The sequence below is a fragment of the Epinephelus fuscoguttatus genome, linkage group LG1 (assembly GCF_011397635.1).
Source record: "Epinephelus fuscoguttatus linkage group LG1, E.fuscoguttatus.final_Chr_v1".
Lineage (NCBI taxonomy): Eukaryota > Metazoa > Chordata > Actinopteri > Perciformes > Serranidae > Epinephelus > Epinephelus fuscoguttatus.
The window spans coordinates 49,582,534-49,609,651 of record NC_064752.1 but is presented as its reverse complement, the minus strand read 5'-3'; the positions used below and the strand labels follow the sequence as shown (position 1 = coordinate 49,609,651).

At 44.1% G+C, this 27,118-nt stretch overlaps 1 pseudogene; it reads left to right on the top strand.

Moving 5' to 3' along the window:
• Positions 1-14,751: 14,751 nt before the first annotated feature.
• LOC125885844 (putative nuclease HARBI1) lies at positions 14,752-16,299 on the top strand (annotated as a pseudogene).
• The last annotated feature ends 10,819 nt before the right edge of the window (positions 16,300-27,118 follow it).

Sequence of the window (27,118 nt, the reverse complement as noted above, 5' to 3'; positions counted from 1 at the left end):
CGGCTGAAAATTTCCAGAGGGTTACACCGTCAGGACAAGGATTTCTCACGTAAGACACGTCGTTATTTAATAATAATAATAATAATACTAATAATAATAATAATAGCAGCCTAATAATGATAATAATATTAATAATAATGATAACGTTAATGTTGTATTTGTGTTAATAAACAGTGCTCAACCGCCTGAGCTGACGGCCACGCAAGAAACAAGCGCCGCGTAGCTGCGTTACTGGTTGTCCAGGGATTATCTGCGGGTGAAGCGGGAGCGCACTAGGATCGGGCGGTGTAGAATCGGCTCCAACGGCTGTTGAGGAGTGCTTCAACGGCACATTCGAGGAGGTCGGGAGTCTGTGAACTCGTTTCCTAACGGTCGAGAGGAAGTCGGCGGAACAGCGGACGCCCAGCAGCGTGAGAGGGCATCGATCAGTGAGGAACACGGGCCATCTCCTCCTCCTCCCCCTCCTCCGCACCGCGGCTATTTAACGTGGGAATATCTACAGAGGCTTTGTGGAGTCAGCAGGAGTCGCTCTCCCACCACAGAACACCAGCCTACAGCATCAGCACGAAGTAAGCAAAGATCTATTTTCTACGAGTACACCTGTGAAGGCTGGCGTTGCTGATACTGGTGCTGCTTCTGCTCCGCAGCGGGAGAGGTGTGTGTGGGAATCTCCCACAATCCCCACATTATTAAGAGGTGCTGACTATATTCCAGATTTTGATGATCTGTTAGACAGTACTGGTGATTACAGACACAGTAACTTACCCGACTTACTGACATTATCACCTATACCCGCTTCATATCCTCCCCCTCCCAGTGTTTTTGCTGACCTTGTTGTTGAAAACGGTGAGGAGGAGAGCATAGCATTTATTGATGCACATCCAGGCCAGGCCTCCAGCCCGCCTCAGCCTATCCCTTTTCCCCTGCCTCCTCCAGTAGGTGTTGTTGTTGATGTTGATGAGAGTGTAGTGTTTGTTGATGCGTATCCAAGCCATCCCTCCAGCCCTCCCGGCCTATCCTCACCCCTGTCTCATCCAGTAGGTGTAGGTGTAGTTGTTGATGCTGATGTTGAGAGTGTATTGAGCCATACGTCCCGCCCTCCACCCAGCAGCCGCCTACCCCTCCTCAGCCTATTACCGACCCTGTCTCACTCTCTGATTTTCCCACCCCAGTGGCTGTTCTAGCAAGAGAGACCGCATTGCTCAAAACCAGGTGCAGGCATCAGGCTAGGCTAATCAGGCGAACAGCGTCAGAAAAGATTTGCCGAGACGCGATACCTCCTCCTGGCAAGCGAACGGCGAAACCTGATTAGGAGCACTAAAACTAACGAGCGACGCTACAGAGCCCTTAATACACAGGTACATTTGCTTAAACAGAGCGTCGGCACCTTAATTGAATTACAGCACACAATCACAACATCAATAAATAACTTAGTAGACGCACTGTATAGAAAACAGGAGCACATTGTTAAGTAAACGTAGATAATGGCACCACCGAGGAAAATGTTAAAAATGAATGAGCACCCAGGTCGGGATGGTCGTTATGACACAGATGACGAAAGCACACATTTTACTGATAATGTCGATTCGTCCCAGTGCACTACAGAGGCGGCGTGCTTTGACAGGTACAGTTAGGGAACGTTTTAACACACCCTCTGGACCAGCTGTATTGGCTAGCCACAGCAGTGTTATGCGCTGGTCCAGATACATTATAAACAGAATGCGGGGGATAGAGAAGAGAACAGCACTGTTTTTAAGAGACAGAATTTTATGCCCATCATCATCAGCGTCATCACCATCACTCGCTTGCGGTTCAGGTTCTGGTGTTGCTGCTACTCCCGCTACATCTAATGCTGATGTTATTGTAGAAATCGGTGTTAATAATAACAACAGTGACAACGATAATATAGCATCACCATGCCGCTGCTGTCAGTTCTGGGACTGTGAGTGTCTCTCGTGTGAATGTGTGCGTGATAATGGAGCCTCTGCTGAGCATGCTGCTATCAGTTCTGGGGCCGTGAGTGTCTCTGGTGTGAATGTGTGTGATCGCGGGGTCTCTGCTGAGCATGCTGCTATCAGTTCTGGGGCCGTGAGTGTCTCTGGTGTGAATGTGAGTGATCGCGGGGTCTGTGCTGAACATGCTGCTGTCGGTTCTGTGAGTAACTCTATGGTCTGTCAACACGGCGCAGGAAATCAGAAGGAACACCTGCTGTTCCATCTACCAGTACAGGCGGTGCACAGTTGCGTGTCCGTGACATACCTAGATTCAACGCTGCCGAATTTCGCCAGAGGGTCGATTTCAGAGTTAGTCTTGATAACATCACCCAGGCAATTGACGGTGTTAGAGAGAGGTTGTCATGCGTGATTGGTGCAGCCTTAGAGGACTCTCCTGCAGGTAGTGTATTAAATGTGGTTTTGAGAGGACCATCTCTAGCCAGCGATGTGCAGGCTGTTTTAAGCTCTGACAACGCATAACGCTGACGAGTTTTTGGAGGTGGTCTCTCAAGTTGTGCAGAGTAATGACACGTCGCTGACAGATGATGATCTGGAGTTTGTTGTGACCGTGGCACGGGGTAGTAGTGGTGGTGGTTCTAGACTGAGGCTAGGAAGCGTCCCTTATGATGAAATTTTATCTAAGAAGGGAAGGCACCTGTATAACCCTGAAAACGACGTGTCTCAGAACAGTCTTTGTTTCTCTCTTTGTCTCGCCCATTTTGTTAATGAAAGCTTGTCTGCCACTGATAAAATGCAGTATGCTAAACAACTGCATAGCGCTGTAGGATTTGATGAAACCCACAAGGTGTCGCTCTCTGATATCACAAAATTTGAACATCACTTAAACATAAAAATCGTAGTATTCCACCATGGTTCAGGCGTAAACACCTACAGTGTTACAAAACCCATGACGCTGTACACGCCAGCACTGTGTGGATGTACCTGCACAATGACCATTATTACCTGATTGTAAATAAAACCGGTTTCTTTGGCGGGACCTATGTGTGTGACTACTGTTACGGTTCATACACAGAACCGTTTAAGCACGTTTGTAAATACCTCTGCAATGTTTGTTATACACAGTGTCACATGCACACAGGGGCCACTGTAAAATGTACAGGGTGTAAACGAATCTGCAAGTCCAGACACTGCTATAATCAGCATAAACACCCTCACTCTAAACACGACGCAGCGCCGTGTGACAAAGTGAAATATTGTGAAGAGTGTGGTAAAACCTACAATGCGGCAAGAACGCAGCATAAATGCAAGCCACCAAAGTGTACACACTGGCGAGGCCCTAAATGAGAGCGATGCTGTACACCAATGTTTTATCCAGCCGCTGAAAAACAAAACCCACACACAAAATACATATTTTTTGATTTTGAGACACGTTATCACGAGGGCAAGCACGCAAACTTTGTGTGTGCTATGGACACAGAGGGAAACAAATTTTGTTTCAACACCCTGAAATGCGTTGACACGCTTTGTTAAACGGTACCGCAGCCAAAATATAAGGGGTACACATTTATTGCACACAACGCCTCTGGGTTTGATAATTACATACTGCTGGAATATTTTGTGCAACAGGGGATCCCTCCCACAGTAACCATGCGTGGCAGTAGGGTCATCCTGATGTATGACAAGGCGTTCCAGCAACGCTGGATCGATTCTTTCAGCTTTCTACCCATGCGTTTATCCAGGACACCGGCTGCCATGGGTTTTGAGGACATGGAGAAGGGTATTTTCCGCACAAGTTCAACACCAGGGCGAACGAGTACTATGTGGGAAATACCCCGACCCCTCTTATTACGGGTACAACACCATGTCTCACAGCGACAAGCATAGGTTCATGATCTGGTATGACACCGTCCGTGAGAAAACCTTTGATTTCCAGACAGAAATTCGCCACTACTGTGTTAATGATGTAGAAGTGCTTCGCAAGGCCTGTCTAATTTATCGTGAGACATTTATCAGGTGCACAGACCTCGACCCGTTCGCGTTCACGACACTGGCGTCGAGTTGCATGGGCGTTTTCAAAACGCGTTTTCTACCCAAAGACACCCTTGCCCTCACGTATGAAGGCGCATACACACGGCAGAATAAAACCTATTCTGAGGTGTCTATGCAATGGCTGGAATACGTGGCCAGGGTAGAAGGCTCCGAGATTAGACACGCTTTGAACCACGGTGAGCAACAATTTGGGCAGTTTTTTGTGGATGGGTATAACAGGGCCACAAACACATGCTACGAGTTTGCGGGATGCTTTTTTCACGGATGTGTCAAGTGTTGCGTCCAGACCGAAGTGAATCCTGTCACCAAAAAACCCTATGGCAGTCTGTACCACTCATTCTGTGAAAAAATATCAGCGTTGAAAAGTGCGCATGGTCTGCGTGTGGTGGTGATGTGGGAATGTGAGTGGGAGGCGCTAAAACGTTCAGACCCATCTGTTCAGGCGCACCTCAACACTTACAGGCTCAAAGAACACCTCGACCCACGACAAGCCCTTTTTGGAGGGCGTACAAACGCCATCAAGATGTACCACAAGGCTGATAACGCAGATGAGAAAATCAGATACTACGATTTCACAAGCCTGTATCCTACTGTACAGTCAAAAACAATACCTGGTTGGACACCTCAAATTATCCACGAGATTTTGGTCCGGTAGAAAACTATTTCGGGTTTGTAAAGTGTACCGTGCTTCCTCCCAGAGGTCTGTACCACCCCGTACTGCCCTACAGGTGTCACAAAGGCTCATGTTGTGTGGCAGGTGTGCTGCGGAGTTAAACCAGACCAGTGTCTGTGCGCATACTGACGCCGAGCGACAGCTGTCAGGTGTGTGGGTCTCGTTTGAACTTCAGAAAGCTGTCGAGAAGGGTACCTGATTGTCTGCATTGATGAAGTGTGGCATTTCCCAAACAAGACAGACACCTTGTTCAAGGAATATGTCAAGACATTTTTGAAGTGTAAGCAGGAGGCGTCAGGCTACCCGGGCATGTCATTACTCCTGCAGAGAAAGCCCAGTACATACGTGACTACCATGAAAAGGAGGATTTAACTAGATGATGACAAAATCTGTGTCAACAAGGCGGTCAGGAATTGTAACAAGCTTCTCCTGAACTCATAGTGGGGCAGATTCAGCATGCGAGTAACATGCCCTCCTGCGAGTTAATTACAGAACCGGAGAGATTCACGCAGCTCATGTTCAGCGACCATTATGACGTCGTCCAGTTTGGGTTTATATCCGATGGCGTGGCCATTGTCCAGTGGTGTCACGCAGATGGTAAGGCCCAGAGTGAATGATGTGAATGTGTTCATAGGGGCTATGACCACCGCCTATGCTAGGCTGATGCTGTATGACTTGTTGGACAGGCTGCAGGAGCGTGTGCTGTACTGTGACACGGACAGCGCCATTTTCACGTCCGCCCAGGTGATTGGGTTCCCCCTCTAGGCTCATACTTGGGTGACTTAACCGACGAGATCAATGACGGTGATGTGTGCGGGCTCCCAGAGGAAGATAATATCACAGAGTTTGTGTCTGGGGGTCCAAAGTGTTACGCCTACTGCACAAAACTTGGTAAAACGCAGGTCACGTGCAAGGGTGTCACACTTAACGCCAAAAATGCAGCAGTGCTCACCCACGAGTCGCAAGGGGTTGGTCCAGTCCTTTGTGACCAATCAGAACACTCAGATGCATGTGATCACAGAGGCGGAAACCATCAGACGTGATAAAAGAAGTTTCATCTTAAAAATGACGTAGTACACAAAAAAGTCAAGGTTGTGTATAACAAGCGCAGAGTCCTGTCAGACTACAGCACGCTACCTTATGGCTACTAACATCTCTTTTGACTCAAGACTGCAGCATCCGTTTAGTTTGGTGGTGAGTGGTCCCTCAAATTGTGGGAAGACATATTTTGTCAAGGGTCTTATTGAAAATGCATCTACAGTTATTTCACATAACATTGATAATTTGGTCTACGATACTCATGCTGGCAACCTTTATATGACCAACTCCTTAAATTAAGAGACATCAACTTTGTTAAAGGGTTACCCGATTCCTGTGTGACGACGAGCTATTACCCCGGACAAGACTAATCTACTCGTTATAGATGATTTAATGAATGACGCAAGTGACAATATAGAAGTTCAGAATGTATTCACCAAATATGTCCACCATAGAAATCTCAGCTGTATATATCTGGTTCAAAATTTGTTTATACAAGGCAAGGCTAGCAGAACCATTAGTTTAAACACAAACTACCTTGTCTTGTTCAAAACCCTAGGGATAAATATCAGGTTACACTCCTGGGCAAACAGATGTTTCCGGAAACACTAAATATTTTTAGAGGCGTTTACTGACGCCACTAGGTCCGCATACGGTGATCTCCTCATAGATTATAAAGCTGTCACTCCAGACCACTTGAGGCTCAGAACCGCTTTGTTGTCAAATCAGCAGGTTGTTTATATGCCTAAAAACAAACAAAGGGCTAAATAATGTCGTCACGCGTGCAGAGGAATCTAGCCATGTTGGAGTTGTTATATAAAGCAACGCCGGTATGAGAAGGGTCATTGTGTGTGGCGCTAGCGCAGACTTTATCGATGCACTCTGTGAAATAGCTTTAAATGTGTTGAGAGGTAACATCCTTTGACAGAAAAACAGTACTCTCAGTTAAAAAGAAGAGAGGCATCATCAGACTGGTTGCGGACAAAATGTTAAACATTTAAATAAGAAAAGAGGATTAACCAGAGCGGCGGGTTTTACTACCACTACTTGGAGCGGCTATACCATTTATCACAAGCCTGATAAGCAGAGGTTAAGAAAGAAGAATATGGAGCATGCACAGAAGATGTTTTTGGTTCCTCAGCATCAGCTTGACATGTTAAAACAGCAGCAGCAGCAGCAGCAGCAGCATCAGGACCAAAACACTGCAAGCATAAGACAGGTAGTACAAAACGACCTTGACCGAGCCATGTCTGACATATTGAAACTACCGGACACAGACGTATGAAAAAGCCAAAAATACTCTCAAGTACTGCAGCGTTATTTGGCATTGGTGAGACAGGGTGAGCGTGAAAAACTGTACTGACCCTGGCAATGCCTGATAACGAAATTAGACCAGAGGACCGCAGACCTGAGGATGATGATGATGATGATCGGAATAAAACGGACACGGTTTGAGAGGGTGTGTTAAAACACATTCCTAAAAGAAGTCAGAGAAATGCTGAATACATTCTAGATGCAATGACCCGCTCAAAGCATGTTTTATCCTGGACAGACAACGCTGAAATTGTTGTTAACGGCCGCCCCTCCACGGTACTCATTTGTATGACCTGGTGAAAAGTGTCACTGCATCACACAATATTTCAGACATTTCTAGACCACTGGGGTGGGACGTGTTCCTAAAAACCCTAGCCCATTTAAACATACCTTTAATGGCCATCCCTAACAAACAGGTGCGTGGGGATATAGCGGAGTATAAAAGAATCGGAGACGCCCCTAGTTTTTCATCCCATAAAAGCAAGGGGAAAAAACGGTCGGTAATAGGCTCACCGGGTGCTTTAGCGCCCACTAAGGACACCTGCTTCAACACGTTCACTACCTCACAGACTAAACACTTCACAGTGGGAGGATTTTTAATAATAATAAAAGTGTGTGTGTGTGTAATTTTGTTACATTTGTTCTGATTTCTTTATATTTTTAATATTTACTATTGAATGTCGTTTGAATGTATTTTTGTTTTTTTTTTAACTTTTGACCAATTTAATGTATTTTTGTTTTATCTCTTGACCATATGAATGTATTTTTGTTTTAACCCTTGACCTATTGAATGTACCATCGTTTTTCATCATTACTATTATTAAATTCTTGACCTATTGAATGTATTTTTGTTTATAACTCTTGATCAATTGAATGTATTTTTATTTTTCATTATTACTATTATTAAATTCTTGACCAAATGAATGTATTCTACAAATGTGTTAAATAAATGGAATGTCTGAACTGCGGATCATGCTTTCTCTCTCTTTATTTATTAGAATTATTCACAGTCACACAGCATGTTGCTGCACTGTACACATGTAAAATTATATCCACGACATACAGAGGGCTGTATTTTGTTTACAAACTTGCACACCATAGCATCATTGCGTGCCAGATTAGCACTATACATGTTTAACATTCTTGTAAAAGGAATTCCTCTTTGTATATGACACAGAAAAAAGACACAATGCTGTCCACAGGCTGTAGAGTAGTTGTTCTGAACCTGCCTCTGGGAATAATACACGTCTGCACAGTTTTCAATGAGGTATCTGTATATCTCCGATGGAAATTTGGCGCTGTCGGGAGGGTTTCCAAAGCTATCAAAAAAATATCCATGCTTCTGTTTCGTAATATAAATAGCGAGCCAGTGTTCACCGGGCATGTTTGAGGGGTGTGTATTCACAACCAGCATGGGAACGCTGTGCCTTTATGGTTTGACAGTTGGTCGCATGCCAGGACTCCTAAAATATTTGTCCCGTTAATGATTCTTTTATTGAGGATGCCGGTCAGCTCTATAGTGTTCATGGCTGATACCGCTTCTTCTTTTTAGTAATAATCCAAAAGTACTTGTCTCTTGTTTGATATTTCGATAACAGAATCGTAAACAGCATAACACGAGGTTAACGGTGCGCTGTAGAGGTACTCTGAAACGGACTTCCAACCTCACATTACCACTTTTAATCAGTGATACATTCCCTGCACGACCGTCGTCAGGTTCCAGATTGAAGCAAAATAACGTGTAACCATTCCCGAAATCATTACGTGATATGGCCAGAGACCTGTCTTTTAAATGACGTCCTGTAGTTTGTACCAGCTGGAAATACTCTCTCACATACTGACCTCTCTGAAATAGTGGCTGAAAGGGCTTTGCAGGGTGAGACTGCCCGTCTGCGTACAAGCTAATAAACTCTGTATCGTAATGCTGAAAACAGAAGGGGTTCGGTTATAGCTCCCCGAATATGCCTCATGGTCAACAAAGCCTATGATGACGAATTTGGGGATTTGTCCCATGTAAAGATTTTCCTGGTTGCACACTCTTGTTCCTGCAGGTATGGAAAATGTTTTCAGAGCCACTCTGTCAATAGCGTATTTAGCGTTAGTGTGCTGCAGTGCCCTGCTATGAGCCAATCTAACGGCAGGTGCCACGGCCACCTTTTTCACAAATAAGCTAGCCGATACGATCTTCACGGCGTATTGATTATTTTGCGCAGTCATTAAGGCAAACTCGTCCTTTGATCGAATAAATTTTAGGGAAATGTCTATACCGTTTAGCAATAACTTTTCCTGAAAAAACAAATCGGAGTGTATCGGTGCTATTAATTCCACAGTGCGACTGTTGACGGTGTATAGCCCTCTTTCGTCTAGGCCTTCGTTAACTCCGGTTCTGGAGGCAGCATTCATGTGGTCTGCTGTGTCTTTACAAAACAGGCCGCTAAACTGCGTATCCAAGGTGTCCTTTCCGTAGTTGATTAAACACTCGATTATCCTCGGTACGGGTATGTGTTGGAAGATTGGGTTATAAGCCTGTCTCCTAACATGATATCCACCTGCGAGAATAACGTACACCCGGGGTAATTTACAAAACCCACATCTGCGGCTTGGGCCAAATCGTTACCATCGGGGTTCGTGATTCTCGCGCGCATGTACAGGTAGGTATCGTTTAGATCAATGTAATCCTCGCCGCAGGCTGATATAAAAAATTCCAGAGGCCCGGCATCCCGTAATGGCGAAACCGGGGGTATTTCGACAAATGTAGATTTTTCAATGGATGTCTGTGTGTACGGCACTGTGAACAGATCCAGCTCCGTCTTCACACATTCTTCCGACTGGTTGTGTATGAGTGCCATGGCTGTTGATGTTGTTTTCTCTTCTCAGACTAGTATATGTCTTTACTCAGAATCACCGCTCGTCTTTTGGAAGTTGTGCTTCTCTTGGTGGCCGACTTCTTTCTGATGCGTCGTGTCACTTTGACGGTCGCTTTACGCTTTTGGACCTGCCGAGCTGCGACCCTCGATGAGGGTCTTTTGGACGGTCTTTTTCTGATCACCATCAACCCGCTTTCCTTCCTGTCGCCTCGATACAGCGCTTCTGGCAATGTTGGACGCCATATCCCCTACAATGTTTACAGCTGCGTTTTTTAAATGTGGCTTGGCGATGCTGAATCCTTTTTTAAATAACGGTACAGCCATTCTAAGCAAGCCTCGAAATATGCCGCCTAAACCGTTACCGTATTGTGTACTTGAACCTATAAATCCAGGTAATTCGCCACCCGCTTGGTTCATGTAATATGTCATATATCGGGCATCGTCACGCACATATGGTGTGTAGGCCATTTTCTCAGGTCTAGAAATACTGCTTCACAGGTCTAAAGTGTAGTTTAACAATCACTTTTCCGTACGTGAATGGTATATACTGGTTTTGATCGTTTTTTAACGATATCTCGATATCGTCAATGACAGATTTGGAGAGCGATGTATAGTGTGGCTTGTCATATGTCAGAGTGGGCATACGACCTACCTCCGGCGTTATATTTATACATCGGAGGAGCGGCACGTGGCTGTCTCCCACTAGCTGATAATCAACAATATCGCTGTAAACGTATATATTATAAACTCACCCAAACATATCTGAGGGATGAGGAGAGGCGTAGATTTTCTTAAAAATAGGGTCACGGTATCTCAAACGGCTCACCGGGCTTAAAACCCAATATTTCGCCAGTTTCAGCGAACGTCACCTTATATCCTTCTCCTCCCGAAAAATGAACGTGATTTGTAATGTTGTTATATTGAAGACCTAAGCGCGATGTTATCGGGTTACCGATGCATTTAGCATTAAATTCTTTTAGTATTCTGGGAATGGAGTCGTAAACCCGGCAAACAGTGTTATAGTGGCTGTCTGGTTGGTTTTACTATCGTATATTAACACGTCCGCGTCAGAAGCAGGGAACGTTGACCACACCCTAGGGTACTGAAGTTCAATAACCCCACCTAAATGCACGGTTCGCTCAGAACAATCGGTTTTGCTAATTTTGTTCGGTAGCGCCATATCTTGTTATTAGGATACACATGTAGCGATGCATTACTCAACGTGACATAAAATCCGTTCTTGTTCTCCATCTTCTTGATGTTGTTGGGACGTCGACAATTCCAAAGTGGCTGTGTAAACAGGTAACGTCCGTGATATATATATATATATATATCACACGCCAACGATGTCCTTTTCAGAGACCCACGAGTTAAATTTCTCAGGCCACCCCAACCATTTCACAAGCGCCATCTTTTCCGGCCTATAGTTTTTCTGGATATTACTTTCTCTATTTTAAACACCTTGTTTTTGTCAATGATTACCGGCTGTAGCTCAGGCTCGTAAATGTGCCTTTACCTCTTCACCCGAGCAATCTGATATTCTATACACAGGCTGGTCGGGCTATGCGCCTAGTTATTGTAAAAACTCGTCTGTATATGTTTGTTCATAACCTTTTCTAAACACACCGCGGAGTTTTGATATTCTCACAGTGTCCCCTACATTATATTTGAACGATCGATCTTCTGCGGTTTCTTCTTCTTCTTCTTCTCCTTGTACAGCGTGTTAAAGAAGCTTCTCGTTGTCTTTGTTTACATCGGATGGGGTCATCTTTATCGATCTGTGGTGAGACTTGTTGTAAGCGTTGACGAGGTCCTGCACGACCTCCACATATCTCCGCGAATTAACAGACGTTAGATATCTCCACATGCGGGTCTTAAATGTTCTGTTGAAACGTTCAACCGTGCTAGCCTTAGTCTCGTTTGAGGTAGAGAAATGTTTAATTTTATACACCTCCATTAGATGTTGAAACTGTTTGTTATAAAACTCTGTCCCCTGATCGGTTTGGAGTTTTACAGGTATGCGGCCTTCGTTCAAAATGTCTTCAAACGCCTTTGCAACAGATGCACCGGTCTTGTTTTTAAGACACCTAACCCATGCATATTTAGAAAATACATCGATACATGTCAGCAGGTAGCACACACTGTCATTTTCTGCTGAATATTCACTCATGTCCACCAGATCGGCCTGGAACTGTTTGTCAATACCGCTAACCAACACCCTATTTCTAGGGAAGTGTACAGCTGCTTTAGCGTGGAGGGTATACACATCTTGCCCCTGTAAGTAACGCTTTACTTCAGGCATCCCCGGAGCCTCCCCAGTGCATTTTCTAACAGCATCGCAAAGTTTTTGTACACCTCCAAGACCCCTGGGTGTGCGGGTCGTGGTAAATCTTGTCTAGCGTGCGCTCCATATTCAGTCAACAACACAAGTGGCCAAGATGAGGTCGACACACCGTCTTTTATTTATTTATGTTTTTTCAACATGTTTAGGGATTTTACACACACCGTCACATCTCTGTCTATCATGTGTCGCACTAGGTGCTGAACTGCATCACAAACATCTAATGGTACACCATTTTTAATCATCAAAACACACGCATCACAAAGAAATGCACAAAGACAAATAACATGGCGTGTTGCAAACGCCTCAGACTCATTACAGTTTGTGAAATATGCCGTTACCACATCTTTAACCGGCTGATGAACTGTGTGCTGCCGCACACACTGTATCATTCCAATTTTTAACACTTGTCCTTATAACGTTTAAATGGTTGTTGAATGTAACACATTCGCGAGGGACACCGTCACCGGTAATTACCCCGTGCAGAAGTGATGTCAGTCTGTTCACGGCATGGCGTCTTTTCCACGTGAAAAGATATGTGGCTAATGTGATCCCAAAGAACAACATCATTTTTTCTGCGGTAAATATTACAAATCTGTCGACATGCAGCAGCAGCAGCACTTGGTCCACACGGTGAAGGCGTTGCGTAAAGCGGTCTCGTGCTTGTGGTCCTCCTCCGTCTCCATTTCCTCTTTGGCAGATGGTCCGTCACATCCGGGTCTGAGATAGTGTCTCAGAGTCTCGGCGCTCCTAAAAGCCTGTCTTGTGAGAAAGCCCCCGGTGATATCTGCGCAAACAGGTAATGCAGAGCTTTTCCTAGAGACGGGTTGAATACAGAGTCCAGGATCTGGTCAAAATACATACATCTGATCTGATCAAAATCATACAAGCAAGAGTGTCGACGCTGACTCGGGTGGTTGATTTTACACCCGTTGCAGAGAGCTCTTGTTTTTTCCAGCCCTGCGTGATACTGGCAGCGTGATAGAAAGTCTTTGATCGTGTCCACGTCGTCTTTTGTCAGGGACCGTGTCGAGACATGTCCCTTCTCCTCCTCCTCCTTCTTCTCCTTCTTCTTCTTCACATGCAGTGCCTCAAGCGGCTTCATATGAGGTGTCCAGGGTTCCACACCACATAATCGTTTTCCCAACACCCTCTAGTATCATCGTCGTCATGGGTGCTGATCAAGACACTGCCTGTAAAAACAACAGAAAAACAACATTAAAATCATATACAGCGTTTATCATAATTTAAAAAAGACAAAAATACAAAAGTTATGCTAACCTAGGCTTTATCAGTAGTCGATGTGTCTGATGATTTTCGGGCGGCACAGGGAAGGAAGGTGACTACCCCGCGCATTAGTCTGCGCATCATCGAAAAGAAGACGTTTTCTAACACTCTGGTAAGAAGAGAGGATCCTGTCTCTTCTGATGCCCTTGTCAGCTTCGTCAAACAATTTCTGCAGAGATCTCCAGTCACACCACTGAATAAAGAAAACAGTTTTAAACCACTCGTCACGCTCTTGAAGCGTAAGAGGGTAGGGTTGTTGTCCCCACGCGTCGCGGCCTCTGCTCGCGATCACAGATTCTCGATCTTTGCACACACTGAGAAAAATAAAGTCCTCCCGCCGTTTGTTAAAACGATCCGTCTCAATGCGGTACATCTCGGGGCCCGTTTTGCTGACCCACTGCGAGACATAAATACTCTCTGGGAAACCAGGTTGGTCTAGGTCAGGGCAGAGTCCTGATATTTAACATTGTAAACATACCCATTAACATCCTCCAGCTCTAGCTCAAATTCACGATTCTCCGACGTAACGAGCCCACTTCCTACACGTCTCCTTTTCTTGTAAGGGGCCCGAGCATCCACAACTGTCGCCGGGTCATCAGACATACCTGGGCGCTCGCTTGACCCGATGCCGCTGTTGCTGGTGCAGGAAGACATGGTTGCAGAAACGTCTTGCAGAATACAGGCGATCGTTGAAGAAAAAAATCAGAGCTCGTCCCGCCGTAGCTTCGCCGTCCGAGAAGTTGAGGATGTCCTGTTAAGAAAATCCCTTGTATATATACACCACACACATCCGTCCGCAAGGAGGGGCTTTTGATTAGCCAATAGGAGGCGCTATGTTTAACCAATGAGAGACGGATTTCATATGACGGTGTGTGTGTGTGTGTGTGTGTGTGTGTGTGGGGAGGGGAGGGGCGTAGTGGGGGAGGGGCCGGAAGGGGCGGTGTGGGGTGGGGGTGGGGCGAACCGGAAGGGGCGGAGTGTGGGGAGGGGCGTAGTGGGGGAGGGGCGTAGTGGGGGAGGGGCCGGAAGGAGGGGGGGGGGGGCGCTTCACGTGCACGCACGCACGCACGTCTCACGTGCATGCGCATTTCACATGCACGCGCAAAGCTGGTCCCCTTATACTACTCATGGTAACTTATGCTAAGCTCATAACCTGGTCGGGAGCAGGTTATGTTCTGAGTTTCGGATCAAATCGGCCATAAAAGCGCCACCCCTTTCACTGTTAAACCCCTTCAAACTCCACTAATCATGGCATCGCCGTTCGTAGACGCACCGGTGGACCTGGGTGCGAGGATTATAAGAGGATCACTCCGGAGGGAGAGAGTCTTCCGTGAGCGCACGGACCCGCTGGCATTCCCTGATGATATGCTCCATGAGCGATATAGATTTTCAGCTGAGGGCATACGGTACATATGCGCGCTGGTTGATGCAGACATCAGGAATGCCACAAAGAGAAGCTGTGCGCTCACGGTTGGACAGACAGTGTGTGTGGCACTACGTTTTTTCGCCATGGGGACCTACATGCATTCAGTCGGTGATGCTGAAAATCTCAGCAAGAACACAGTCTGCCGCGCTATACGCATAAGTTGTTCTTGCTCTCACTGAGAGACTGAATATGTTTGTGGTGTTCCCCAGTCATTTCTTACATTAACTGTGAAAGAATCGTTCTACAAAATAGCCGGTAGTATACATTACTATTTCCCTATTCTAAGCTGTATGATGTTCACTCGCGTGAAATGTAATATATAGATGACATTCCTTAATAGGATTCCCCAGGGTCCTAGGTGCAATTGATTGCACCCACGTCCCCATCACAGGGCCCTTGGGTGAACATGAAGGTGATTTTGTCAACAGGAAATCCTTTCACAGTATCAATGTCCAGGTAAATTATTTGGTATCATTTTTGTGTGGTGACTGGTGGCACATATGTACATTGCATGCAGGTATATTAATTGTGTTGCACAGTAGTATGCATATGTATCAGAAATATTCACCCGTAGCACATTTTATTATAGTTCTTCATCACACTTAATAAGCCTTTTGAGTCTCCTTTAAAAGAACTCACTAGTTCCCCTTTTCAGTGCTGTCATTGTGAAATTAACCTGAAATGCATGTTGCAGATGACTTGTGACCACCAACTCATGGTCACAAGTGTTGAGGCAAGGTGGCCCGGATCCGTCCACGACTCCAGAATCTTCAGAGAGTCATTGCTGGGTCACCAGTTTGAGCAAGGTACAGCAGATATTCCAGAGACAGTCAATTCTTGATTGTCAGCAATGATGACGTGATTTCCTCTCACTTTATTAACAGGGCTCTTTGATGGACTGCTCGTGGGGACAGGGCTATCCCCTCACAAAGTATTTGATGACCCCCTATCCTGACCCTGACACTCCATCTCAGAGTCGCTTCAATGCGGCTCTGAGTAAGTGCAGGGTCAGGATAGAGATGATATTTGGGGTCATCAAATCCAGATTCAACTGCCTGCACGGCCTGAGGGTGTCCCCAGAGCGGGCATGTGAGACAATCACTGCCTGTGTCGTGCTGCACAATATAGCAACCATTAGAAAAGAGAGAACACCCCATGTGCCACTCATGGCACCAGATGTCGTTGACCCCATCACCCTGGACCAACCGTCTGGTGTGGCAATCAGACAAGCAATCACCAACCAGTTTTTCACCTAACACCAACCACAGCAATAAACACAATCAATCACCCACTTGCTGAATGTTCCATCTATTCATTTAATTGTCTTTGCATGTGCTGGGGAGAGAGAGAGAGAGAGAGTGTCATGAGTTTACAGTGTCAGTTGTGCCTAACTAAAATATTTTAAACTGCAGTTCACAACAATACCTTGCTCTTCATCTCCAGGATGCCAATTTCTAATTTGAGCTTTTTTATTTCCAGTTCTTTTTTTTCATTATCAAGTTCCAGGTTCCTCTTGTAGAGGGCTCGGATGGTATCTGCTCCTACCTGTATGAGCAGTTTAGTTTAAAGACCTTCAGCAGCAGAGATGACTAATGTTTTCAGTCATGTTGGTGTCGGACTGTGTTCATGATTCACTTAGCATGGTGCTCACTTTTCTAGAAATGATAAAACCCTTACATTTTGCTTTTTAGCTTGCCTCGAGGTGGAGGCCGTAGGCTGAGGGGACTGATGGAGGTCTTCCTCCCTGTGAAATAAGTGGGCAACAAAGCTTGGTTACATGATTAAAGGAGAAATTCGAGAATTAAGTGATAAAGGTATATTTACCCCTAAAGGCCTCTCTGAGTACACAGACAGTGTGTCCTCGTCATCTATCTCCACCTGAACAACAATTGGAGAGCACTGCATGATGTGAATTCTGCACAGCAAACCTGACTGAGAGTGCTTGACAAATTGCCATGATATTTACCACTGGGAGGGGTCACAAGGGACATGTGGCGGTGGCTCCATTAACACCATTGTGTCTCCTTCAACTAGAAATTAGACGTAGACAGATATTGTTATAGATATTTTCACATCTCAAAGCCACACAAAACAGGCATTGAGTTCTTTACACCAAAGGCTCCATACATACCCTGGACATACAGGTGATGCTGGGAGCTGCTGGCACAGGGGTCAGATTTTATGCCCCCCTCTATGCCCTCCATGATGGGCCTCCCCTCATTGTTTGCGAGGGCCAGCTCCTCTGACGTGGTGTACTGCGGAGGAGCTGGCCCCCCTCCTGTCTTCCACATTTCTTTTTTTTTTCTGTTCGCTGAGGACAGTATTGCAACTTTAAAATTTGACACAGTATATTAACCACACACTGTGGAGAACACAATGAAGCGGTTACATACCACTCTGAATGATGTTTTTATGCTTGGTGCGGATTTGCTGCCACGTCCGCCTGACGGTGTTGGTACCACAGCTGAGGAATAATGTATTCATTAATCTATTGGTATTTATCACAGATGATAATCACTCAAGACATTATTTCACTTTGCAGTGGCCACAGATTAAACTGATTTTAACGTCTCCCTGAATTTTGGACAGTGTCAGACTGAATGCACATCATATTAAACATGCATCCGATATTTGAGTTGCGCACTCTCAGCTGATTGTAAACAGATAAGATGGCGACAAGATGCAACTTCAGTGTTCATTTAAAGCTAGACGTTTTGAAATATTCCGAACAAATGTCGGGGGAATACGCCGCAGGGCATATGACGCCTGGTATGCAGAGGACGGCAACAAGACCTTCACAAAAGGAGGGAACATGAGAGCAGCTGTCAAACGCAAGATAACGGCTTACCGGCGACACACAAGCCCGTCTCCAGGTCCAGTAATTTCCTCTTTCGTTGGTGTCATGACTGCCCAGTAGTACCTGGACAACTGAGCAGTGGCGCAGGTATGTGGCGTGTCAGAGGAGAAACGAGCCATTCACATTTCTCTCTTTGTGTCAGTAACAGCCTACAAACCTCACCGCACTTTAGGGACTGTTCGTTACTTTTCAGGGGAGGAGGGTGGCTGGTTGATTTTTATTTATTTTTTTTTATTTTGATCCGCCCTACCCTATGGGCCCGAACGACGCATAGTGCGTCCAAATTCACACCTGTTCTTCTCTATTGATTTTCTTCGCGACTGTGCATCATAGCAAGAAGCCACGCATATCACGTGAAACAGCGGAATTGTAGCTTTCTGACAAGGCCAAGTTGTCGGTAGTTGTCGGTAGTCCAATGTTTTCACAGCGAAAAAAATGATGAAGTTACACTAACATGATGTATAACAGAGCTTTCATACAGCTCTGCACACACATTACTCTTGGATGGATTACTCGCGAATGCAGGCTCGCACAGAAATGCCACGCATATCACATGAAAGCGCAGGAGCAGAGATACCACACACATCATTGTACTGTCATCCCATCATGCTAAAAATCCAGATTAATTGTCTACAAAATAAAAACCTGACAAATTTCTTTACAGCCCATTATACAGATCTTGTTATCAGTCACTTCATATAGTGAGGAATATCGTATCTTACCACGTCTTAGGCTTGCGTGTGTTTCTCCCTGTTTATCCACATTTGTAGTCAAGCTTTCAAGATGCAAATATCTCCATATTGTCCAGTTGACACTCCATCAAACTTTGTATGACAAGACCAGCCGCTTCAGCTTTGCCCCCACCCCCACCCCCACCCCCCGTGCCCAAATTTTTGTTTACTGCAAACAAAGTGGCAAATATTATCTTGGAGGACATCATTGCACTTGGTTGACTATTTTTCTATGATCTTAGATGTAAATATTGCATGTTTCTTTCAGATAAAACACATTTTTGACTTGTGAATGAGTCAATGGAATTTCTTGCAATAATGAAAAAATACTGGCAATCATGTCCGCCTGGTACAAACCACATGTTTTGGACAGCTGTGAAGTGACAGAATGTCCCAGCATCATGGTTCTTATAATGCCAGATTCCAGAGAGTCTCCCCTCTTCATAAATGGCAGAATATGTCTTTTTCCAACTTGCTATGGTGAGATACATGTAAAAATGTAAGAATTTAGTAACACGGATTTGTTTTTTTCATTGATATACAAATTTATATAAAATACAGGCACATAGAAGGACATGAAATGATGGCAAATCTGGATAGCCCACATTGTCCTGAAAACAACAAGATATAGCATGTGTATGTAGCCTTTATAATGACTGTGATATGAGCTTAGGAGTAAAGGCAGTAAAAATACCCCAAAAACGCCTGGGGCCCATAGGGTTAATCACTTATTGATGCTGTTTTTGAAGCATGAATAAGTCAATAAGTAATTTATTCCATTGAAATATCAATGATGTATTATAGAAAAGTGATTTACCTTTTCATAAATGACAAAAGGCACATCTGCATCATTCTTGCCGTGGTTTCGTGATACTACTCAGAACCGTGATACTTTCACTGGTATCGTACTGTGGGGGGTGGGGAGAGGTGGGGGGTTGGGGAGTTGGGGGAGGCGCCGAGGGATGGTTCGCCCAGGGCGTAAAACTAGCCAGGACCGCCTCTGGCACTGATATTTTTACCGTAACCATCTTGCAGTCCAGTAAACAAACACCACCCACTACGACCTCAATAATAAAGCAGAATAATCACCTTTCTGACAAAAGCTGAAAATGTAAAAGCTTTGTAAACGTACAATGTGTGGCAGAGCTGTTGTACTGGATTGTATTAGATTGCACAGGTGTACCTAATAAAGTGGCCAGTAAGCCCCACATTTACACCACCAATCCATGCTTGCTCTGGATCTCCCCGCAGCCCCTGGTTGCTCGGCAGCCTCAGCCGCTGAGACCATGCTGATCAAAAGTTATTAAAAGCTCTTCTCTTTGTCAAGGGGTGTGGCGGCTATGACACCGCCCTCACCACCAAATCAGTTGCTTTTTGATGGCTTCAGCGACCTCATATCCTCACAAAATTGATACACAGGTCAAGAATGGCAAGCTCTTACATCTGATAGGGACGTCGCCCATGGGGGGGACAAAATGCCTCTATAGTCCCCCTTGAAATTTTCAAAAAACCCTCCCCATAGGGGTTTTCTTGGAGTACGAAGATAAAATGTCACACCACGTCAGGGTTAACTTACTCTGAGTTTGCACATAACTGCTTCAGTGATGCGTGCTGCTGGCCCCCCGCGGTGGCGCGGGAGAGCGAGGGCCCAGTCACAGCTGCTTGCAGCTTTAATTATATTTATAACACCTGTGAGCAGAGTAATTTTACTGTTACATGTCCCAGCGATGTTGTACTCTATATAAGCACTCATGGAATGCCTCTCATCCAATCAGATTACTCGGTCGGAACTAACTGTTATATAATAATGATAATTATAGTGCCCCCTATGGGCAACAGGAAATGCCATGTTTTAGACTTTGATGAATATCTCCTACAAAGTTGACCACATCCATTTCAAACTTGGTCAATGAAGCCATAAGACCTTGATGATGCTTTATTGTGGGAACTGTGAGTTTTCGTCAAAGGGCGTGGCCATGGCATGGCGGTGAATTTTCGTAGTGATGATAAATGTTGCTGTAACTTGACTCCAAGTCGGCATATCTTTCCAAAACTTAACACATATGATGAGAGTCCATTCCTGAAAATGTCTACAGAGGAAATTTGAATCACTGTCATAGCACCACCTACTGGCAACAGAAAGTTACTTTGTTCATTCTGTGATGTCCCTCTTCTAGCGGGTTAATCAGACCCACCTCAAATTTGCTGATCTAAGTCCTTAGACCTTGATGATACTTAAAAATGAAGCTTTTGAGTTTTCATCAAACGCTGTCACCATGGCGCCGCCTTGTTCGCCATTAAACATGATGTCGTTTTGAAGGGACAAGGGATGCTTTGAAAACTCACCAAATGTGGCATTCACATCAGAAGTCTCAAGTCCTGTTGTCTGATGTGATTTTTGTGCTTCGATGCACCAAGATGGCTCAACAGCGCCCCCTAGAATATTTCAATTAAGCAGCCCCCTAAGCTGGATTGACCTGTATGTATGAAACTTGTTAGGCACCTGTAACATTCTGTCACGTACAAAAAAGCCTCTTGGAACCCTTGCCTAAACCCAACAGGAAGTCGGCTATTTTGAATTCCATGGTCATTTTTGGCATTTCACACTTGTTGTGATTTAACGAACTTGTCCAACAGATTTAATCAGATTGGCTCCAAATTTGTTTTATGTGAGCCTGACTACATTGTGATCAAAAGTTATCACAGGATTTGCCCAATATTGAATGGCGCGCCTGCTGCCGAGTTTTGAATCTTGAGGTCTCACCATGAAAAACGAAGTTGCAATAACTTGGGCGTAAATGGTTCAATCTCCATCAAACTTCACATGATTCATATGAGTCCCACCCTAAAGACATTTACATAACCATTTTTCCTGATAATCCTAGCGCCGGGGCGGCACAGTGGTGTGGTTGTTCGCACTGTCACCTCACAGCAAGAGGGTTCCCGGTTCGATCCCGGGTGTGGGAGCCCTTCTGTCCGGAGTTTGCATGTCCTCCCCGTGTCAGCGTGGGTTCTCTCCGGGCACTCTGGCTTCCTCCCACAGTCCAAAGACATGCAGACTGGGGACTAGGTTAATTGATAACTCTAAATTGTCCATAGGTGTGAATGTGAGTGTGAATGGCTGTCTGTCTCTATGTGTCAGCCCTGCGATAGTCTGGCGAACTGTCCAGGGTGTACCCTGCCTCTTGCCCAATGTCAGCTGGGATAGGCGCCACCTAGTGGTGTAAGAAAGTACTTCTTATCAGACACTTATCTTTGGATTAACCTGAAATTTCAATGCTGTGGTCTTTATTTGATGTACACAAACATGACATATCATTAGTGTCTATGTATGCTGTGGAGGGTTTGATTTTGATGAAACAGGAAATTGCTATAACTTTGGCGTAAAGGGTCCAATCTCCATCAAACTTCACATGATTCATATTCTTCCTGTCCCGAAAACATTTATATGACCATATTTCCTGATACTCATAGTGCCACCTAGTGGTGACAGGATGTAGGTGTCATCAAACGCTTATCTTTTGATTTATTTGAAAATTAAATGCTGTGGTGTATATTTGATGTATAAAAACATGATGTATAATTAGTGCGCTCTCCAACTCCCTCTAGTGAAATGAGGAAGTGATATAAAATGTGAAATATGTCATTCCAGCACTGTATCAAGGATATGCCAAGTCACTCCTGCATGCAATGTCTAACTTTGACAGATATGAACTGACAGGTCAGAAGGCATCCTGCCAGCCCCCCGAGTTGCGTGAAGGTGCGAAGGCCCGTTTTTCGCTGCTTAGAGCTTTAATTGTGTTTGTAATTCCTTACACTAAAAGAAAGGAAAGGCTGTAGTTTTACCGGTCCAGCCCTCTTGACGCAAATTGGGCTGTATGCGGCCCCCCAGCGGAAATGAGTTTGACACCCCTGACATATGTACATAAAACTGACTTACATTGATAAGGAGCACTATAACATGACCTGACTGTGTTCTGGATCATGTCTTGGTTCTTCGGAATGGTGTAGCCCTATAAACATCTCAGCTTTAAACAAGAACATGTTTACCTTTAAGTCAGTATGAAAGTTTATTTGATATTGCGGAAATCAAGCTGTTCTGATCAAAGACAGCTTTTCTAATTTTCACAACCATGTGTCTTGAGAAACAAAAAAGGAAACCAAGTGACCGATTGCTCTGAAGCTCTTCACTACATTAGACATCAGCTTGTTCTCCTTTACTCTAGTGCTAAATATGAAACATGCCATTCATTTCAGTTCTGACCTAGAAATCCTCATAAGCTCATCTTGTTATTCATTAGCCGTGCACATTCTTGCTAAGATCTTGTATTTTGCATTTGTATTCATTCCTCCTTCTCTGAACTCTTCCTCTATCCTCTCCTCACCCTTCCTGTTTTTCCCCCCACTAGAAAGAGTTAGTTTAGTCAGGGCGACATGCCTTTGGCACTGCTTGAAAATCAGGTTTCCCATTAAGCCTTGGAAAGTTGAATCTAGGGGCAGGATATGTGTGTGTGTGTGTATGTGTATGTGTGACAGTAGACTCCATATTTTGGAGGTTCTCAGCAGAGAGATCCATTTTAGCCCCAGTAGCCTCTGAGCAGCTGTTTAACATATTGCTCCGAGTGAAATGTGAACTGCGCATGTCTCAGAGAATTAAAAGAATAAGAACAAACATGTTGCTGTTTTTAGTGTCACTGTATGATCACATTTGTGCCATAACTAAATGAAAAGGTGTGTCATCAGGAAAATAAAACAGATCTCTTGTATAGGAGAATACACACTTCACACATACGTATTATATTCATCATGCATTATCTTTAGCTGTAATAATGCTGAATCAACATCATTTCAAAGGTAAATTCAGGAGATGAAGCTCTTTATCTTACAGAAGGTGCGGATATTCAGATTTACCATTTCACCCTCTAGCAGTTCGAACTGAGAAACGCTGTTATCAGTTCCTCCACGTCCAGCCTTTTAAATCTCTACTGAGTTAAAATGACTGCAAGCACAGGCAGTCGTAGATGACACATTGTGAAATGACTGACAAGAGAAAGGAGTCTTCTCCATCCATTTCCAAGCTTTTCATTGCAATATTACGTTCTGGTTTATTGCATCGATTTTTGTTGCAACTTAATTCTTTCTGCCAGGTTGTGCCATCTCTTCACATTTTTGAAAGTGTTCACCACCCTTTGTGTGCTTTTTACAATCCCCAAAGCAATTCCCGGTAACCTTTCCCCAGAATGCAAAGAAAGGTTACATCAGTGTAACTTTCCGAACGTTAATATACTTCCCATCTCACTTCATTGCCAGTGTTTGCTGGACATTTTTGCTGTTAATTTAGCAAAACAACTTTGAAAGTCACCTCTTGTCCTTTTTATTTTCCCTCCTATTTTCCTTCCACTGGCTTTGGGCATCTGAACTTCTCATCACACTAAGCGTGCTGTCAAGTTGGATTAGTCCATGAAGTTTAACTTGTGGGTATTTTTTTTACAGGAAAGGCTTACATCTGACAAATAAACCTTGCTGAGTTGCAAGTTCAAAGTTTATCCCTTTATTTTCTGCAGGCCATTTCGCCCCTCAATTATTTCTCCTGAGTCTAAAGTTTTTCTACCACAGCTTTATGATACATGCATGGCATCATCAATAGCAGAGCAACAGGGAAAGGAGGGTGAGGAAAGAGTGGGGTTACTGGGAGGTTGGCTACTGCATCCACCTCGATGAGGGGACTTTACTGTGGGGAAGAAAGAGAGAATGGGCAGGAACAGAAACAAAAACAAGGGCACAGTTGTTTAACAGAAATTAACTCTTTTCAGTGCCCAAGGTGCTGTTTGAATGAATGTTTGGGTGCTGATTTTTATGTTGCTTTGGTACAAACTGTGTCTGTACTTCTAAATGTATTAAACTTTAAGCTTGGCAAATGCTTTGTGATTTATTTGTATTATACACTTCACATTTTAATCACCCTTTCTGCATGGTCGTGTTATTAGGTTGAACGATCTCAATGGGGGGGCACACATAGACACTGCACGTAAAGCTGGAATTCCTGATAGGTTTTGTGTTATTCCAACAAGATGGTCACATTCTCAAGAATATTTACCAAAAACAATTGTTCCAGTTCTTCTTTAAACAGAAAGCAAAAAGAAACAAGAGATAGCCATGCTAGCAGCTCTCTGAGGCTGGCCACTGCTTTGAGTTAAAAACTTAAGGCAGCATGGTAACATGCTCATGCGGCGCGTATAGGGGAGAAAAGTTAGGACGATTCCAAGGGCCCCTGAGTGACAGGGGCCCCAAAAATAAGATATAAGAATATATATATATATATATATATATATATATATATATATATATATATATATATATATATTTCAAATTTAGTAATAAAATTAATGATCTCTTTGTTTTTACTTGTTTTGGGCAGTAAAAGTTAAATATCCCCACTGACCAAAAAGTGAACATATTGACTGACCACCCCCCTGTATCTGCATGAAATGGTTTGGTCCTGTCTTAGCGCACTGACGGTGACGGTGCCTAGTAGCAGTCAGCAGTTGCGCTAGAACACCACAGTCATCATCATACTACCTAGTACTAAATCCAGTTTTCCAAAAAGGAAAGAGAGAAAGGAGAGAGAGGAGAGGCAAAAGAAAGGGTGTCAATATGTGATCCAGTTTTTCTCCAAGAAAGGTGGGTAGCCTATAGTCTGTGAGTGGTAAACATGAACCTGTTAGCTTAATGTCCATAGTGAAATAAGCTAGCTACAGACTAGTGTTAGCCTACATTTCACTCCTTTTTAACCTACATTTAATCAGTGCAGATAAATACTTAGCATGGTATTCATATTAAATCAGTTGTCCCTGCCCCTTTTACCAGACTCAGCAACAGATGAGTAAGAAGCAGCAGTCTTGGCTCCCCATAACTTTACCTCTCCCCGTCCCAATGAAGAAGGTGAGCAACATTGTGTTGAATGACATGCCAGTTAGCATCGTTGCAGGGAGTCTCTCTCTTGCTCTTTTTTACCATTACAAAATAGAAAACGAAATATTTTCTAATGACAGAAATTCAAACAAATTATTTTTCCACATAATGATCATTATGAAACAAAAACAGCCTACAACTGTCTGTACTGGATGCTGGACAGTTGGAAACATTAAGTAGCATAACTCAGCCTGTATTAAAGTTACAGGCAATATTAAAATAATCCCGTTAGATGCTTTCATTTAGATTGAATTATGGCCGCTAAATGACATCTATAGATACAGACTTCAATATTCCCATGAAGGGCAATTTATTTTAGCAGCTTGCACACACACACACACACACACACACACACACACACACACACATTGTGGGGCAATGTGATTTTTTTTCATGGGGTCCAAAATTCCTGGCGGCGCCCCTGTCATGATGTCAGTGCTAACAAGATGATGTTCACAAGGTTAAATGTTTACCATGGTCACCACTGAATACAGCTGAGGCTGGAGTGTCATTAATTTTGCAGGTATTGTCATAAATCAAAGTACAAGACAACTTAGAATACTGACTGCATGATGGCACTAGATAAAAGGTTGAGGGATCACCTAAGTTTTCACAATTTGTCTTGAGGAAAACATGAATGTTTGAATGAAAATTTATGGAAATCAATCCAATAGTTGTTGGAACATTGTCATGTTTTTTTCACAGCAGCAAAACAAATCACAGAAGCTCCAGTTTATTACAGTTCATTACAAATCCAGTGCTGCGCAGGTCTGACCCATTCATGCAATCATATACAGTGATTATCACTTTGTATTAAAATCCCCGCTTTTATTAATAATAGCATGATGATATATAACAATATATAACAATTAAATAGCCTAAACGTTTTAAAATAAATGAATAGCCTTTGACACAGGGAGGGTCCGGCAGAGGATAAAAGTCTGATAATTATGAGATATGGATAAATATTTGTGGGCCGATGATATGAAACACAATAAACAAATATTGAAGTTAGCACAACAAACAGAATGTCTTGCAGTTAAGTAACTATGACGAGCACAAATTAATACACCGGAGCTGGAGGACCCACCTGCTGGTTCCCGGTGTGCTGGTCAGCTACAACAGCACCAGAGAGAGTCATGCATAAGAACAGGACTGTGTGCTGGTGTTGTTCTGCAATTGTAGGGGATGTGAATGGAAACACATCCAATAATATCACCCAGATATGCTGATCACCAGGACAAGGAAAACAAACCGGAGGCCAGCTCCCTATCCCAGCTGCTTTCAGGCAGCCTTAGGAGGCACAAGCAGAACAGGATACACTACAGACGTTGCAGGTGTATTAATGGAACGCACCGGACATGATAAGGCATGGTCCCAGATGTGCCAATCACTGGCACCCTTCTATAATGTAGTTTGTAATAACATAACAAAAAACAGTCTTTGGGGGATATTTTTTCTGTTGGCGCACTGGTGGTGATGGTGTCACAGCCTGCATTATGCTCCCCTGGTCTCCCTGTGTTTTTCCACTCTACCTCCCAGCCACGCCCCTTATCAAGACAACTCCACTTGTGGCAGGGAGAGGCTGCTCTCCCTGCTACATGTCCC